The sequence below is a fragment of the Coregonus lavaretus genome (genome assembly GCF_964263955.1).
Source record: "Coregonus lavaretus genome assembly, chromosome: 4".
NCBI lineage: Eukaryota > Metazoa > Chordata > Actinopteri > Salmoniformes > Salmonidae > Coregonus > Coregonus lavaretus.
In genome coordinates, this window is record NC_139991.1 from 77,847,181 (window position 1) to 77,864,241 (window position 17,061).

The following is a 17,061-nucleotide window of genomic DNA, read 5'->3' on the forward strand; positions in this document are numbered from 1 at the left end:
AACTACGCCAACCCTCGGCCGCCCGGTCTTTGCATTGTGAAGAAAATGGTGACTCAATCTTTATCGAAAACTCAGGCGCCCCTTCTTTCCCTCAACAAATAGCCAAACCTTAGATTCGACGGTCGAGTGAAGTTATATGTCCCTTCGCTTTGATATTATCCCGTGGACTAACCAGCTTCTCTGAAATGTCCTCAAGCTTATTGCGACCAGTCGCTTTCTTGTTGTGTGCCCACTCCCTATCTCTCTATTTGTCACACTGAGACATAAACACACACGCTCCCCCCCTCTCCCTCTCCCCTCCCTTTGCCTCTCTCTCTGTTTCGCTCTCTCTCTCTCTCTCTCTCTCTCTCTCTCTCTCTCTCTCTCTCTCTGTGTGTGTGTGTGGAACGCTGTATAACCCTAACCCTAACCCTAAACTAACCTTAACCCCAAACCCCTAAACCTAACATTTACGACAGCATTTACGACAGCAGATTTCAATTTACAAAAATGAAAATGACTGTGTTTTCATCCTTTGAGCTTCTAATCAAATCAAACCAAATCAAATGTTATTTGCCACATGCGCCGAATACAACAGGTGTAGACATTACAGTGAAATGCTTACTTACAGCCCTTAACCAACAATGCATTAATTTTTTTATAAAAAAGTAAAATAAAACAACAACAACAACAAAGTGTTGAGAAAAAAAGAGCAGAAGTAAAATAGTCCGGGTAGCCATGATTAGCTATTCAGGAGTCTTATGGCTTGGGGGTAGAAGCTGTTGAGAAGCCGTTTGGACCTAGACTTGGCGCTCCGGTACCGTTTGCTGTGCGGTAGCAGAGAGAACAGTCTATGACTAGGGTGGCTGGAGTCTTTGATAATTTTGAGGGCCTTCCTCTGACAACGCCTGGTATAGAGGTCCTGGATGGCAGGAAGCTTGGCCCCAGTGATGTACTGGGCCATACGCACTACCCTCTGTAGTGCCTTGCGGTCGGAGGTCGAGCAGTTGCCATACAAGGCGGTGATGCAACCAGTCAGGATGGTCTCGATGGTGCAGCTGTAGAAATGTTTGAGGATCTGAGGACCCATGCCAAATCTTTTCAGTCTCCTGAGGGGGAATAGGTTTTATCGTGCCCTCTTCACGACTGCCTTGGTGTGTTTGGACCATGATAGTTCGTTGGTGATGTGGACACCAAGGAACTTGAAGCTCTCAACCTGTTCCACTACAGCCCCGTCGATGAGAATGGGGTCGTGCTCAGTCCTCTTTTTTTTCCTGTAGTCCACAATCAGCTCCTTTGTCTTGGTCACGTTGAGGGAGAGGTTGTTATCCTGGCACCACACGGCCAGGTCTCTGACCTCCTCCCTATAGGCTGTCTCATCGTTGTCGGTGATCAGGCCTACCACTGTTGTGTCATCGGCAAACTTAATGATGGTGTTGGAGTCGTGCCTGGCCATGCAGTCATGGGTAAACAGGGAGTACAGGAGGGGACTGAGCACGCACCCCTGAGGGGCCCCCGTGTTGAGGATCAGCGTGGCAGATGTGTTATTACCTACCCTTACCACCTGGGGGCGGCCTGTCAGGAAGTCCAGGATCCAGTTGTAGGGGGAGGTGTTTAGTCCCAGGATCCTTAGCTTAGTGATGAGCTTTGAGGGCACTATGGTGTTGAACGCTGAGCTGTAGTCAATGAATAGCATTCTCACGTAGGTGTTCCTCTTGTCCAGGTGGGAAAGGGCAGTGTGGAGTGCAATAGAGATTGCATCATCTGTGGATCTGTTGGGGCGGTATGCAAATTGGAGTGGGTCTAGGGTTTCTGGGATAATGGTGTTGATGTGAGCCATGACCAGCCTTTCAAAGCACTTTGTGGCTACAGACGTCAGTGCTACGGGTCGGTAGTCATTTAGGCAGGTTATCTCAGTGTCCTTGGGCACGGGGACTATGGTAGTCTGCTTGAAATATGTTGGTACAGTGAGGGAAAAAACTATTTGATCCCATGCTGATTTTGTACGTTTGCCCATTGACAAAGACATGATCAGTCTATAATTTTAATGGTAGGTTTATTTGAACAGTGAGAGACAGAATAACAACAAAAAAATCCAGAAAAACGCATGTCAAAAATGTTATAAATTGATTTGCATTTTATTGAGGGAAATAAGTATTTGACCCCTCTGCAAAACATGACTTAGTACTTGGTGGCAAAACTCTTTTTGGCAATCACAGAGGTCAGACGTTTCTTGTAGTTGGCCACCAGGTTAGCACACATCTCAGGAGGGATTTTGTCCCACTCGTCTTTGCAGATCTTCTCCAAGTCATTAAGGTTTCGAGGCTGACGTTTGGCAACCCGAACCTTCAGCTCCCTCCACAGATTTTCTATGGGATTAAGGTCTGGAGACTGGCTAGGCCACTCCAGGACCTTAATGTGCTTCTTCTTGAGCCACTCCTTTGTTGCCTTGGCCGTGTGTTTTGGGTCATTGTCATGCTGGAATACCCATCCACGACCCCTTGTCAATGCCCTGGCCGAGGGAAGGAGGTTCTCACCCAAGATTTGACGGTACATTGCCCCGTCCATCGTCCCTTTGATGTGGTGAAGTTGTCCTGTCCCCTTAGCAGAAAAACACCCCCAAAGCATAATGTTTCCACCTCCATGTTTGACGGTGGGGATGGTGTTCTTGGGGTCATAGGCAGCATTCCTCCTCCTCCAAACACCGCGAGTTGAGTTGATGCCAAAGAGCTCCATTTTGGTCTCATCTGACCACAACACTTTCACCCAGTTCTCCTGTGAATCGTTCAGATGTTCATTGGCAAACTTCAGACGGGCCTGTGTATGTGCTTTTTTGAGCAGGGGGACCTTGCGGGCGCTGGAGGATTTCAGTCCTTCACGGCGTAGTGTGTTACCAATTGTTTTCTTGGTGACTATGGTCCCAGCTGCCTTGAGATCATTGACAAGATCCTCCCGTGTAATTCTGGGCTGATTCCTCACCGTTCTCATGATCATTGCAACTCCACGAGGTGAGATCTTGCATGGAGCCCCAGGTCGAGGGAGATTGACAGTTATTTTGTGTTTCTTCCATTTGGGAATAATCGCACCATCTGTTGTCACCTTCTCACCAAGCTGCTTGGCGATGGTCTTGTAGCCCATTCCAGCCTTGTGTAGGTCTACAATCTTGTCCCTGACATCATTGGAGAGCTCTTTGGTCTTGGCCATGGTGGAGAGTTTGGAATCTGATTGATTGATTGCTTCTGTGGACAGGTGTCTTTTATACAGGTAACAAACTGAGATTAGGAGCACTCGCTTTAAGAGTGTGCTCCTAATCTCAGCTCGTTACCTGTATAAAAGACACCTGGGAGCCAGAAATCTTTCTGATTGAGAGGGGGTCAAATACTTATTTCCCTCATTAAAATGCAAATCAATTTATAACATTTTTGACATGCGTTTTCTGGATTTTTTTGTTGTTATTCTGTCTCTCACTGTTCAAATAAACCTACCATTAAAATTATAGACTGATCATTTCTTTGTCAGTGGGCAAGCGTACAAAATCAGCAGGGGATCAAATACTTTTTTCCCTCACTGTATTACAGACTCAGTCAGGGACATGTTGAAAATGTCAGTGAAGACACTTGCCAGTTGGTCAGCACATGCTCGGTGTACACGTCCTGGTAATCCGTCTGGCCCTGCGGCCTTGTGAATGTTGACCTGCTTAAAAGTCTTACTCACATCGGCTACGGAGAGCGTGATCACATAGTCATCCGGAACAGCTGGTGCTCTCATGCATGCTTCAGTGTTGCTTGCCTCGAAGCGAGCATAGAAGTGGTTTAGCTCGTCTGGTAGGCTTGTGTCACTGGGCAGCTCGCGGCTGTGCTTCCCTTTGTAGTCTGTAATAGTTTTCAAGCCCTGCCACATCCGACAAGCATCAGAGCCGGTGTAGTACGATTCAATCTTAGTCCTGTATTGACTCTTTGCCTGTTTGATGGTTCGTCTGAGGGCATAGCAGGATTTCTTATAAGCGTTCGGGTTAGAGTCCCGCTCCTTGAAAGCGGCAGCTCTACCCTTTAGCTCAGTGCGGATGTTTCCTGTAATCCATGGCTTCTGGTTGGGGTATGTACGTATGGTCACTGTGGGGACGACGTCATCGATGCACTTATTGATGAAGCCAGTGACTGATGTGGTGTACTCCTCAATGCTATCTGAAGAATCCAGGAACATGTTCCAGTCTGTGCTAGCAAAACAGTCCTGTAGCTTAGCATCTGCGTCATCTGACCACTTTTTTATTAACAGAGTCACTGGTGCTTCCTGCTTTAGTTTTTGCTTATATGCAGGAATCAGGAGGATAGAGTTATGGTCAAATTTGCCAAATGGATGGTGAGGGAGAGCTTTGTATGCGTCTCTGTGTGTGGAGTAAAGGTGGTCTAGAGTTTTTTTTCCTTTGGTTGCACATTTAACATGCTGGTAGAAGTTAGGTAGAACGGATTGTCGGGTGTCTGTAGGATATCCTTCGCGTCCGACTCGTTGAATAAATGTTTTTGGTCCAATACGAGGTGAGTAATCGCTGTCCTGATATCCAGAAGCTCTTTTTGGTTATAAGAGACAATGGCAGAAACATTATGTACAGAATAAAGGACCAATAACGCGAAAAAACACACATAATAGTACAATTGGTTAGAGGGCTGTAAAACGGCAGCCATCTTCTCCGGCGCCATCTTCGATTCTAGTCATGAAATCTATGCAGCCTACTCAATCCCTTTTTATAGCTACTGTTTCCAGGCCTCCTGGGCTGTATACAGCGTTCCTCACTGAGTTCCCTGAATTCCTATTGGACCTTGTAGTCATGGCAGATAATATTCACATTTTTGGTGACTTCAATATTCACATGGAAAAGTCCACAGACCCACTCCAAAAGGCTTTCGGAGCCATCATCGACTCAGTGGGTTTTGCTCAATATGTCTCCGGACTCATTTCCACAGTCATTCCCTGGATCTAGTTTTGTCCTGTGGAATAAATGTTGTGGATCTAAAAAATTTCCTCATAATCCTTGAATATTGGACCACCATTTTATTAGATTTGCAATCGAAACAAATAATCTGCTCAGACCGGAACCAAGGATCATCAAAAGCCGTGCTATAAATTCTCGGACAACCCAAAGATTCCTAGAGGCCCTTCCAGACTCCCTCCACCTACTTAAGGATGTCGGAGTACAAAAATCGGTTAACCACCTAGCTGAACATCTAAATGTAACCTTGCATAATACCTTAGATGCAGTCACACCCCTAAAAACAAACAACATTTGTCACAAGAAACTAGCTCCCTGGTATACAGAAAATACCCGAGCCCTGAAGCAAGCTTCCAGAAAATTGGAATGGAAATGGCGCTCCACCAAACTGGAAGTCTTCCGACTAGCTTGGAAAGACAGTACCGTGCAATATCGAAGAGCCCTCACTGCTGCTCAATCATCCTGCTTTTTTCCATCTTCGTAACATTGCTAAAATCATAAACTTTTTTCCAAAAATGATGCAGAAAAGCTAATCCATGCTTTTGTCACTTCTAGATTAGACTACTGCAATGCTCTACTCTCCGGCTACCCGGATAAAGCACTAAATAAACTTCAGTTAATGCTAAACACGGCTGCTAGAATCTTGACTAGAACCAAAAAATTTGATCAAATCACTCCAGTGCTAGCCTCTCTACATTAGCTTCCTGTTAAGGCTAGGGCTGATTTCAAGGTTGTAATGCTAACCTACAAAGCATTACATGGGCTTGCTCCTACCTATCTCTCCGATTTGGTCCTGCCGTACATACCTACATTACGCTACGGTCACAAGACGCAGGCCTCCTTAATGTCCCTAGAATTTCGAAGCAAACAGCTGGAGGCAGGGCTTTCTCCTACAGAACTACATTTTAATGGAATGGTCTGCCTATCCATGTGAGAGACGCAGACTGGTTCTCGACCTTTAAGTCTTTACTGAAGACTCATCTCTTCAGTAGGTCCTGTGATTGAGTGTAGTCTGGCCCAGGGGTGTGAAGGTGAACGGAAAGGCACTGGAGCGACGAACCGCCCTTGCTGTCTCTGCCTGGCCGGCTCCCCTCTCTCCACTGGGATTCTCTGCCTCTGACCCTATTATGGAGGCTGAGTCACTGGCTTACTAGTGCTCTTCCATGCCATCCCTAGGAGTGGTGCGTCACTTGAGTGGGTTGAGTCACTAACATGATCTTCCTGTCCGGCTTTGCACCCCCTTGGGCTCGTGCGGTGGATGAGATCTTTGTGGGCTATACTCAGCCTTGTCTCAGGGTAGTAAGTTGGTGGTCTGTTGATATCCCTCTAGTGGTGTGGGGGCTGTGCTTTGGCAAAGTGGGTGGGGTTATGTCCTGCCTGGTTGGCCCTGTCTGGGGGTATCGTCAGATGGGGCCACAGTGTCCCCCGACTCTCCTGTCTCAGCCTCCAGTATATATGCTGCAATAGTCTATGTGCCGGGGGGCTAGGGTCAGTCTGTTATATCTGGTGTTATTCTCCTGTCTTATTCGGTGTCCTGTGTGAATTTAAGCATGCTCCCTCTAATTATCTCTCTCTCCCTCCCCTCCCGGAGGACCTGAGCCCTAGGACCATGCCTCAGGACTACCTGGCCCGATGACTCCTGGCTGTACCCAGTCCACCTGGTCGTGCTGCTGCTCCAGTTTCAACTGTTCTGCCTGTGGCTAGGGAACCCTGACCTGTTCACCGGACATGCTATCTTGTCCCAGACCTGCTGTTTTCAACTCTCTCTCTCTCTCTCTCTACCGCACCTGCTGTCTCGACCTCTGAATGCTCGGCTATGAAAAGCCAACTGACATTTACTCCTGAGGTACTGACCTGTTGCACCCTCTACAACCACTGTGATTATTATTTGACCCTGCTGGTCATCTATGAACGTTTGAACATCTTGAAGAACAATCTGGCCTTAATGGCCATGTACTCCTGTAATCTCCACCTGGCACAGCCATAAGAGGACTGGCCACCCCTCAGAGCCTGGTTCCTCTCTAGGTTTCTTCCTAGGTTCCTGCCTTTCTAGGAGTTTTTCCTAGCCACCGTGATTCTACATCTGCATTGCTTGCTGTTTGGGGTTTTAGGCTGGGTTTCTGTATAGCACTGTGACATCTGCTGATGTAAAAAGGGGCTTTATAAATACATTTGATTGATGGATAATCAATTTTACTGTAGCCAACAGGATAATTCATTTTACTGTAGCCTACATGATAGCTATTGCATGAGTAGCTCACCATGGCATACAAACATAACATGGCATACAACTTCCAGCAGAGGAAAACAGTGCTGAGCGCTTTGTGTTTCTAGTGGGCTGATATAGCGAAGGCTTTTTGATTGATTGATATTTAAAACATGATCTATTGTATAGGTAGGCTACTGTATAGCTGATTGTGATCTGAAGGTAGGTGTTTTGGTGGAGTATTATTTAAAGGATTCATTCGAATTTAACTTAATAAAATCAAATGAGACTTATGACTTTTGTATAATCATATCAAAAGAGACAAGACCATAAAAGCGCATTCAGTTTTTCAGTGCGGTTCAAATGAATTAACATTATGCGCTAATGTGAAATCTTAAAGACGTGAATCTTTGGGTATCATATTACGAAACTCCTCGGAAGCAGACCTAGTAGGTTATCTTCGCTCTCTCACACAAAACATCTCTAACTGGAGTAAAGGCCACTCCTCCTGATTTCTAGTGATGGGCATTCCGAGTCTTTTCGTTGAGCCGGCTCATTTGGCTCCGTTCCGTAAAAGAGCCGGCTCATTTCGCTCAAAATGCTTAGAAATCGACAAATAACACTGAAAAAATAGCTAATCTCCTATGTAAAGCCCAAGAGGTAGGCTACCATTATGTCAGATCGTGAAATGCGCGTTCAAATACATTTTTACCTGGCCAAATAATTAGATGGCCTGCAAAAAATGTTTTTTTTAACCCCCCGAAAATCAGTGTGGATTTCTCCCCACTATTTATTGTTTCTGAAGATTCACCCTCTTTAGATCATTATTTTGTAACTTATCTGCAGAAATGTTTTTGTTGAACTCAAAAAGCAGTAGTAGCAGTGTGAAATGAACGTCTCTTTCACCGATGCGATTCGGTTCCCGACGTTCAACAATAAAGATCCGTTCAAACAGAGCCGTTCTTTCGCGAACGACCCATCACTACTGATTTCATGCGGTGGCCACCAACAGTTTGCCTCATTGTTCCCGGCTGGTTGGTACCGGACTGCGGACTTGCTCCTGAACGTAAGTGTTCATTGTCCTGCCATTGAATAGTCCGTCCACCTGCACTAAAAAGCTATGTGCAGAGAAATCATACATTTCAGAATGTTGCAAAACACAGGGAAAGTAACTAACGTCAGATAGTTGGCATGTCTACGTTAGCCTCTTTCATAACTTGTTTAGTTGTCTCCTTCAAGCTTTTCGTAGATGAAGTTGGTGGCTAATGACTTGCATGTACCTAACTAGCTAGCTAAGCTGTTAGCAAAACACATGACAAGCCTTGCAAAATACTTATCCACAAGTTGTGCTGAAATGTGGCTAACCAGGTGTGTAATCATTACTCCAAACAGTTGCAAAAAGTTTCGTTTTACCACAAACGAGCGTTTCTATTGGACAGGTTCAGCAAATAGGGAGGGACCTACCTGACTCTGTCCAATAGAAACGCTCGTTTTCGTAGCAAAATGTTAAGATTACACCTATGTTAAATTTGCAAATCAGTTGGGGGCTTATTCATTACGCCGATTCTGTTGCAAAACGTTTAAATAACGGAACAAAACGGGGCGGGACCTACCTGAATTTGTCCAATATGAACTCTCGTTTTGCTCTGTTTGCTTCCGTTTGGTTCGTAAACTGTTTCCGGAATGAATACACCCCTGGCTAAGCAGTCTACTAAACTGTCGCGTTAGTGGCTACTGACACTGCTCTCAGGGCAGGTCTGCAGGGTTTCACTATGCAGGGTAAAAGCCGTTGTGTAGCAGCCAACCAATGAGTGACCTCTATCCCTCAACATGATGAAGATCTCACCATAATTTACATGTCCTCATTAATGAATGAATGAATGAATGAATGGCACTCTAGTCATCTAGCCAAACTCTTCCTGTCTCTTTCCTTGAGTTCTAGCCTGAGTGCTAGTCTGTTTGTGCTATCATGCCAACTCATTTGTCATTGTCAAACCAAACATGTGGTCCTCTGTAGCTCAGCTGGTAGAGCACGGCGCTTGTAACGCCAGGGTAGTGGGTTCGATCCCCGGGACCACCCATATGTAAAAATTTATGCACTCATGATTTAAGTCGCTTTGGATAAAAGCGTCTGCTAAATGGCATACTATACTACTACATACTAAACATTTTTTCATGTTTGGCAGGACAGTGAGTGACAAGGAGTTAGCGTGATGTCACAAACAGACCGGCTACTTGAATTAAAGGAGTTGAATGGATTCCAAATCAAATGTTATTGGTTGCATACACATATTTTACATTTACATTTTAGTCATTTAGCAGACGCTCTTATCCAGAGCAACTTACAGTTAGTGAGTGCATACATAATTTTTTTATACTGGTCCCCCATGGGAATCAAACCCACAACCCTGGCGTTGCAAACGCCATGCTCTACCAACTGAGCTACACCCCTGCCGGCCATTCCCTCCCCTACCCTGGACCAATTGTGCGCCGCCCCATGGGTCTCCCGGTCAGTTACAACAGAGTCTGGATTCAAACCAGGATCTCTAATGGCACAGCTAGCACTGCGCTGCAGTGCCTTAGACCACTGCGCCACTTGCAGGTGCAGCGGAATGCTTGTGTTTCTAGCTCCAACAGTGCAGTAATACTGAACAATGTACACAAATCCCCCAAAATAAAGAAATCGAGCAATGTCCTGAATATATACAGAACAAAAATATAAATGCAACAATTTCAACGATTTTTACTGAGTTACAGTTCATATAAGGAAATCCGTCAATTGAAATAAATAAATTAGGCCCTAATCTATGGATTTCACATGACTGGGAAGGGGCACAACCATGGGTGGCCCTGGGAGGGCATAAGTCTACCCACTGGAGAGCCAGGCCCAGCCAATCCAAATTAATTTTTCCCCACAAAAGGGCTTTATTACAGACAGAAATACTCCTCAGTTTCATCAGCTGTCCGGGTTGGCTGGTCTCAGACGATCCCGCAGGTGAAGAAGCCGGACGTGGAGGTCCTGGGCTGGCGTGGTTACACGTGGTCTGTTGCGTTTATATTTTTGTTCAGTATAGTTTTATGCTTTCCCCAAACCATAGCCCTGACCTTAACCACTTGGAATTGATACCTAAACTTAACCCTTTGAGTTGTTTCTGTTTTGTAACTACACCTAATGAACCCTGTAACCACGCAGAATTAATAGGTACAAAAATCGACGTTCATCCAATTACGTCAAATCCCGAATTGAAACTGAGATCAGGTTGGATGCTTCACTTTTATTATTTTCTTTTTTTTTTACCCATGAATTCAAATCATATGAAATTGTATTTGTCACATACACGTGTTTAGCAGATGTTATAGCGGGTGTAGCGAAATGCTTGTGCTTCTAGCTCCGACAGTGCAGTAATATCTAACAAGTAATATCTAACAATTTCACAACATATACCCAATACACACGAAACTAGTAAGGAATGGGATTTAAGAATATATACATATATGGACAAGCAATGACAGAGCGGCATGGACTAAGATACAGTATAATATTATAGAATAGAATACAGTATATACATATGAGATGAGTAGTGCAAGATATGTAAACATTATTAAGTGACTAGTGTTCCATTTCTTAAAGTGGTTACAGGGTTCATTAGTAATAATAATAATAATAATATGCCATTTAGCAGACGCTTTTATCCAAAGCGACTTACAGTCATGTGTGCATACATTTTTACGTATGGGTGGTCCCGGGGATGGAACCCACTACCCTGGCGTTACAAGCGCCGTGCTCTGCCAGCTGAGCTACAGAGGACCACCAGTGGCAGCAACAGTCCTGAACTAGCCTATCCTATAGTTCAACCCATTCTTTACTGTGTGTGACTTACAGCAAGCTGGCAGGACAAACCCTGTTCATCACAGGAGCAAGTCGTGGAATAGGGAAAGCTATTGCACTCAATGCTGCCAGGGACGGTGCCAATGTCGTCACAGCTGCTAAAACCACACAGGCCCACCCCAAACTACCTGGGACCATCTACACAGCTCTGTTATGCCTTTTGGTTAATTGAATGACAAACCGTAGACGCGAGGTGAATCTTTGCATTAAGACTTATGTTTCTAAGCAAACTTGTGTGTGGAAGAATCTTTACATATTCACCACTTGACTGTCACTGTGACATGGAACTTTGTCTTTCTTAAACTCACCCATTAGTCCCTCCCAGTTTACCAGACATTCTTCAGTTTCATGACTGTTGAAGTATATGTGATACTAAGTACATTGGTATGTGTTGCTTGTCTCTCTCTCTGTGTGTGTGTGTGTGTGTTGCTAGTCGAGGCATTGGGAGGCAAAGCGTTGCCTTGTATCATAGACGTCAGAGATGAAGTGGCAACCTATTCCCTATATGGTGCATTACTTTTTTCAACCTCTACAGGATCGGTGCCCCTTGTACGGGACGGTTGTTGCTCAATATGTGATATGGAACTAGAATTGTGTTGTAAACAGCCAACTATCCGGGACGTAGCTTAAATTCTTGTTAATCTAACAGTGTCCAATTTACAGTAGCTATTACAGCTAAAAAATACCATGCTATTGTTTGAGGATAGTGCACAACAACATAGCTGTTAGAGTTGTTTATTAACCATTATTTTACCAGGTATATTGACAGGAAACAGTGCACTACTTTCTCTTGTCCTCTAAGGACCTGGAGAAGAGTTGACAACATAGTGCACTACTTTCTCCTATACACTAATGACCCGGAGAAGAGTTGCAGCGAAGAGGAGAAAGCTAGAAAATTTTTTGTAGCTCTCATGTTAAATATAGTAAAATATCGTCTGCGTATAATGAGATGAAGTGATCGGTAGATTTGAGGGAAATTGGTGTTATTTCCTTCATTTGACGAATTTCCTGGGCAAGAGGTTCCATGGATACTAAGAATAGCAGAGGAGAAATGGGATCACCTTGTCTGCTGCGTCTAGTGATTCTGAACGGAGCAGATGTTGCCTGTTATAACTATGGCTGAGGGATTGGCATATAGCATTTTAATCATACTAATGAAATTGGAGCCAATTCCCATATGTTCCAAGACAGACCAGAGTTATGACCATTCTAGTCTATCAAAAGCTTTTTCTGCATGGAGAGATAATCCAGCCCAAGGAGCTTCTGTTTCTGATGAAGCATCTAAGATACGGAATTGTCGACCTGAGGTTTTTCGAGAATAAAAATGTTTTAACAAACCCGCTTTGGTCAGTGTCGACCAATTTGGGTAAGTAAGTCTCGAGACGGTAGACATTTGAAAAATAATTAGGGTGGGTAATGAAGACTTGATGAATTAGGGTGGGTAATGAAGACTTGATGAATTAGGGTGGGCAATGAAGACTTGATGAATTAGGGTGGGCAATGAAGACTTGATGAATTAGGGTGGGCAATGAAGACTTGATGAATTAGGGTGGGTAATGAAGACAAGGAAAAAAATAGGCTAAATATATAGTGCTCTACTAAATATATAGTGCTCTACTTTTGACCAAAGCCCTATGGGGAATAGGACACAGACTTGGAGTGATAAATGCTCAGTAGATGTGTCAATGTCTAATGTATAATGTGTCAGTCTGTTAATGTTAACATGTTGTAGTATTGTCTCTAAGGTTGTTGTTCAGGTATAAACATGTAGTGTTTTCTCTGTGGTCCTTAAAGGTATTGATATCCTGCTGAACGATGCCATTAACCTGACGGTAACCCTGGAGACTGAACGATGCCACTGCCATTAACCTGACGGTAACCCTGGAGATGCCCATGAAGAAGGTGGACCTCACAGGGACCTATCAGACATGAATTAATGGCTGTCGTAGCCGGCCGCGACTGGGAGACCCATGGGGCGGCGCACAATTGGCCCAGCGTCGTCCAGGGTAGGGGAGGGAATGGCCGGCAGGGATGAAGCTCAGTTGGTAGAGCATGGCGTTTGCAACGCCAGGGTTGTGGGTTCGATTCCCACAGGGGGCCAGTATGAAACCAGTATGAAAAATAAAAACAATTATGTATTCACTAACTGTAAGTCGCTCTGGATAAGAACCTCTGCTAAATGACCAAACTAAAATGTTGTTCATTTGTTAGCTTTGTGAAATAATGAAGTAGTAGTATTTAATGCCAGCAGATGGCAGTGTAATCTTGTCTGCAGTACTCTATGCTTGTCAGCTGATTACCTATGTGTAATACAGGGCTTGGCATTCGGAAAGTATTCAGACCTCTTCCCTTTTTCCACATTTTGTTATGTTACAGCTTTATTCTAAAATGGATGTAAAAATAAATGAATAAATACCTCATTAATTTACACAATAATCCATAATGACAAAACGAAAACAGGTTTTTAGAAATGTTTGCAAATGTATTAAAAATAAAAAAAACGGAAAAACCTTATTTACATAAGTATTCAGACACTTTGCTATGAGACTCGAAATTGAGCTCAGGTGCATCCTGTTTCCACTTGATTGGAGTCCACCTGTGGTACATTCAATTGATTGGACATGATTTGGAAAGGCACACACCTGTCTATATAAGGTCCCAGAGTTGACAGTGCATGTCAGAGCAAAAATCAAGCCATGAGGTCGAAGGAATTGTGTCGAGGCACAGATCTGGGGAAGGGTACCAAAACATTTCTGCACCATTGATGGTCCCCAAGAACACAGTGGCCTCCATCATTCTTAAATGGAAGAAGTTTGGAACCACCAAAACTCTTCCTAGAGCTGGCCGCCCGGCCAAACTGAGCAATCGGGGGAGAAGGGCCTGATGGTCACTCTGACAGAGCTCCAGAGTTCCTCTGTGGAGATGGGAGAACCTTCCAGAAGGACAACCATCTCTGCAGCACTCCACCAATCAGGCCTTTATGGTAGAGTGGCCAGACGGAAGCCACTCCTCAGTAAAAGGCACATGACAGCCCGCTTGGAGTTTGCCAAAAGGCACCTAAAGACTCTCAGACCATGAGAAACAAGATTATCTGGTCTGATGAAACCAAGATTGAACTCTTTGGCCTGAATACCAAGCGTCACATCTGGAGGAAACCTGTCATCATCCCTACGGTGAAGCATGGTGGTGGAAGCATGCTGTGTGGATGTTTTTCAGCTGCAGGGACTGGGAGACTAGTCAGGATCGAGGGAAAGATGAACGGAGCAAAGTACAGAGAGATCCTTGATGAAAACCTGCTCCAGAGCGCTCAGGACCTCAGACTGGGGCGAAGGTTCACCTTCCAACAGGACAACGACCCTAAGCACACAGCCAAGACAACGCAGGAGTGGCTTCGGGACAAGTCTCTAAATGTCCTTGAGTGGCCCAGCCAGAGCCCAGACTTGAACCCGATCAAACATCAAAATAATATGCCACTTAGCAGACACTTTTATCCAAAGCGTGCATACATTTTTGTGTATGGGTGGTCCCGGGGATTGAACCCACTACCCTGGCGTTACAAGCACCATGCTCTACCAGCTGAGCTACAGAGGACCACATCACAATTACGGCCCTGCATTACAGATGGTAATCAGCTGACGGCCCTGCATTACAGATGGTAATCAGCTGACGGCCCTGCATTACATTACATTTACATTTTAGTCATTTAGCAGACATCTCTGTAGAGACCTGAAAATAGCTGTGCAGCGACGCTCCCCATCCAACCTGACAGAGCTTGAGAGGATCTGCAGAGAAGAATGGGAGAAACTCCCCAAATACAGGTGTGCCAAGCTTGTAGCGTCATACCCAAGAAGACTCGAGGCTGTAATCGCTGCCAAAGGTGCTTCAACAAAGTACTGAGTTAAAAGGGTCTGAATGCTTATGTAAATGTGCTATTTCTGTTTTTATTTAATATATTTGCTAAAATTTCTAAAAACCTGTTTTTGCTTTGTCATTATGGGGTATTGTGTATAGATTGAGGAGGGGGGGGGGGGGGGGGGGACAATTTAATCCATCTTAGAATAAGGCTGTAACGTAACAAAATTTTGAAAAAGTCAAGGGGTCTGAATACTTTCCGAATGCACTGTATGTGATGCAGGGCCGTCAGCTGATTACCATTTGTGATGCAGGGCCGTCAGCTGATTACCATCTGTGATGCAGGGCCGTCAGCTGATAGGAAAGACCAGAACAAACAGATATTGAATCCTTTTCTGGTTACTGAGAAATATAACTGGCTTAAGGACTAGAGGACTTGACCTACGTCCTCCTAAATGTCTTAATGTTTGAAGCTGCTGAAGACCTAATGGGTAAAAAAACAGCGTTGCAATAAAATAACACATTTGGGAGCTGCATGACGCTGTTTTTTTCCCTCCCCTTGACTGTTAACACTTCTGTCCTTTTCTAAATACATTTTCTCTCAATGTATTTGTCATTTCCTATTGTGGCTTTTATTTTATGTGGTCCTCTGTAGCTCAGCTGGTAGAGCACGGCGCTTGTAACGCCAGGGTAGTGGGTTCGATCCCCGGGACCACCCATACACAAAAAATGTATGCACGCATGACTGTAAGTCGCTTTGGATAAAAGCGTCTGCTAAATGGCATATTATTATTATTCTAACTTTACATTGCCATGTGAGCAGGCTTTATTCGTGTTACCTTGGTATCTTGGATGAATCCTAAAGAAGCCTTTCTGAAGAATGTCATTCTGAATTGTTTTCCCAGGTCTAAACTGTGCATCCCACATCTGTTGAAGAGTAAAAACCCTCACATCCTCAACCTCAACCCACCGCTTAACCTTAACCCAATCTGGTTGAAAACCCACACCGGTAAGGAAGGCTTTATCCATTGTCTCTGAGTCCTAAATCCCACCCTGTTCCCTTTATAGTGCACTACTTTTGACCAGGGCCCATAGTGAATAGGGTGCCATTTGGGATGCAAACATAATCTGTTTGCTCTGCACTGGTAAAGGTCTTGTTTTCAAATGATTTGAGTTGTTTTTACCTGTCCATGTGTGTTCTGGGCATGGCTGAGGAGTTCAGAGGGTCCATCGCTGTCAATGCCTTATGGCCCAAGACGGGTACGTGTTGAACGATGCCATTCCACTGTATTACCAGTTGTAATGACCCAGAGTAGACATGAGCGAACTAGTCTGTCAGCTAGATGTGGAGATAGTTACTGTGTCACTTTATCATTGTGGTGTATTAACATTATGACTGTTTTGGAGGAACAATGAATGTTGTTTATGTTAGTATCAAAAGGGAATGTTTTAGGGTGACGCCCCAGGGGAGACTGGTGATTGGCCAGAAGAGGGAGCATCATTGTTATAAATAGGGGGGAAAACGAAGGATAGGGCAGAACGAGCAGCCATTCTGAGGCGTCACTCTCCGGGTGTCATGTCACCTGTCACTCATGCTGAAGCTTGTGGTCTGAATAAACCTTATGATCAACGTTCAGTATGAGCAGACTCCTTTTGTTCATCAGCAATAATTGCCACCACTCACTCGATACGACAAATGGCGAGCTTGCCAGGAGGGGTCTGCAATCCTCCTCTGCTGCATTTGGAGCCGCCAAGCTAACTCAAGCTAACTTCGGTCTGGAGTCATGACCAGACCAAACACAGCTAAGTTGTTAGTTTTGTTACTGCTTGTGTACACTGGAGGAATGTACCATTACGACCGTGCCTCTGGTGGTGTTTTTGCTGATGACTGGGGGGTCTGGCTAATCATTATACAATTTTGAAAACAGCGCAAAAGTGGTTAGAGTTTAGGGATTGTTTATAGAGATGTGTTGCTTGAATAGTAAGTCAAGAACAGTCGGGGCCAAGATATGTATACAATTTTAGAGCATTGCAGGTTTAGATAAGCCCTCGTGACGAACGAGGCGACCGCAGGGTGGGCCACAAAATCCTGGAAACGCATTAGGAGTTTTCAGGTCAGTGGGAAATTTTCTTGGGGGTTGGCTGCTC

At 44.6% G+C, this 17,061-nt stretch overlaps 1 pseudogene across 1 annotated transcript in view; it reads left to right on the plus strand.

The window, feature by feature from the left end:
- LOC311127548 (hydroxysteroid dehydrogenase-like protein 2) overlaps window positions 1-17,061 on the plus strand; it is a 65,077-nt pseudogene that overhangs the window by 29,934 nt on the left and 18,082 nt on the right. The window contains exons 3-5 of the transcript in view: window positions 12,906-12,989; window positions 15,819-15,922; window positions 16,075-16,177. The product of the transcript in view is annotated as a hydroxysteroid dehydrogenase-like protein 2 (transcript). The remainder of the gene's footprint in view (window positions 1-12,905; window positions 12,990-15,818; window positions 15,923-16,074; window positions 16,178-17,061) is intronic.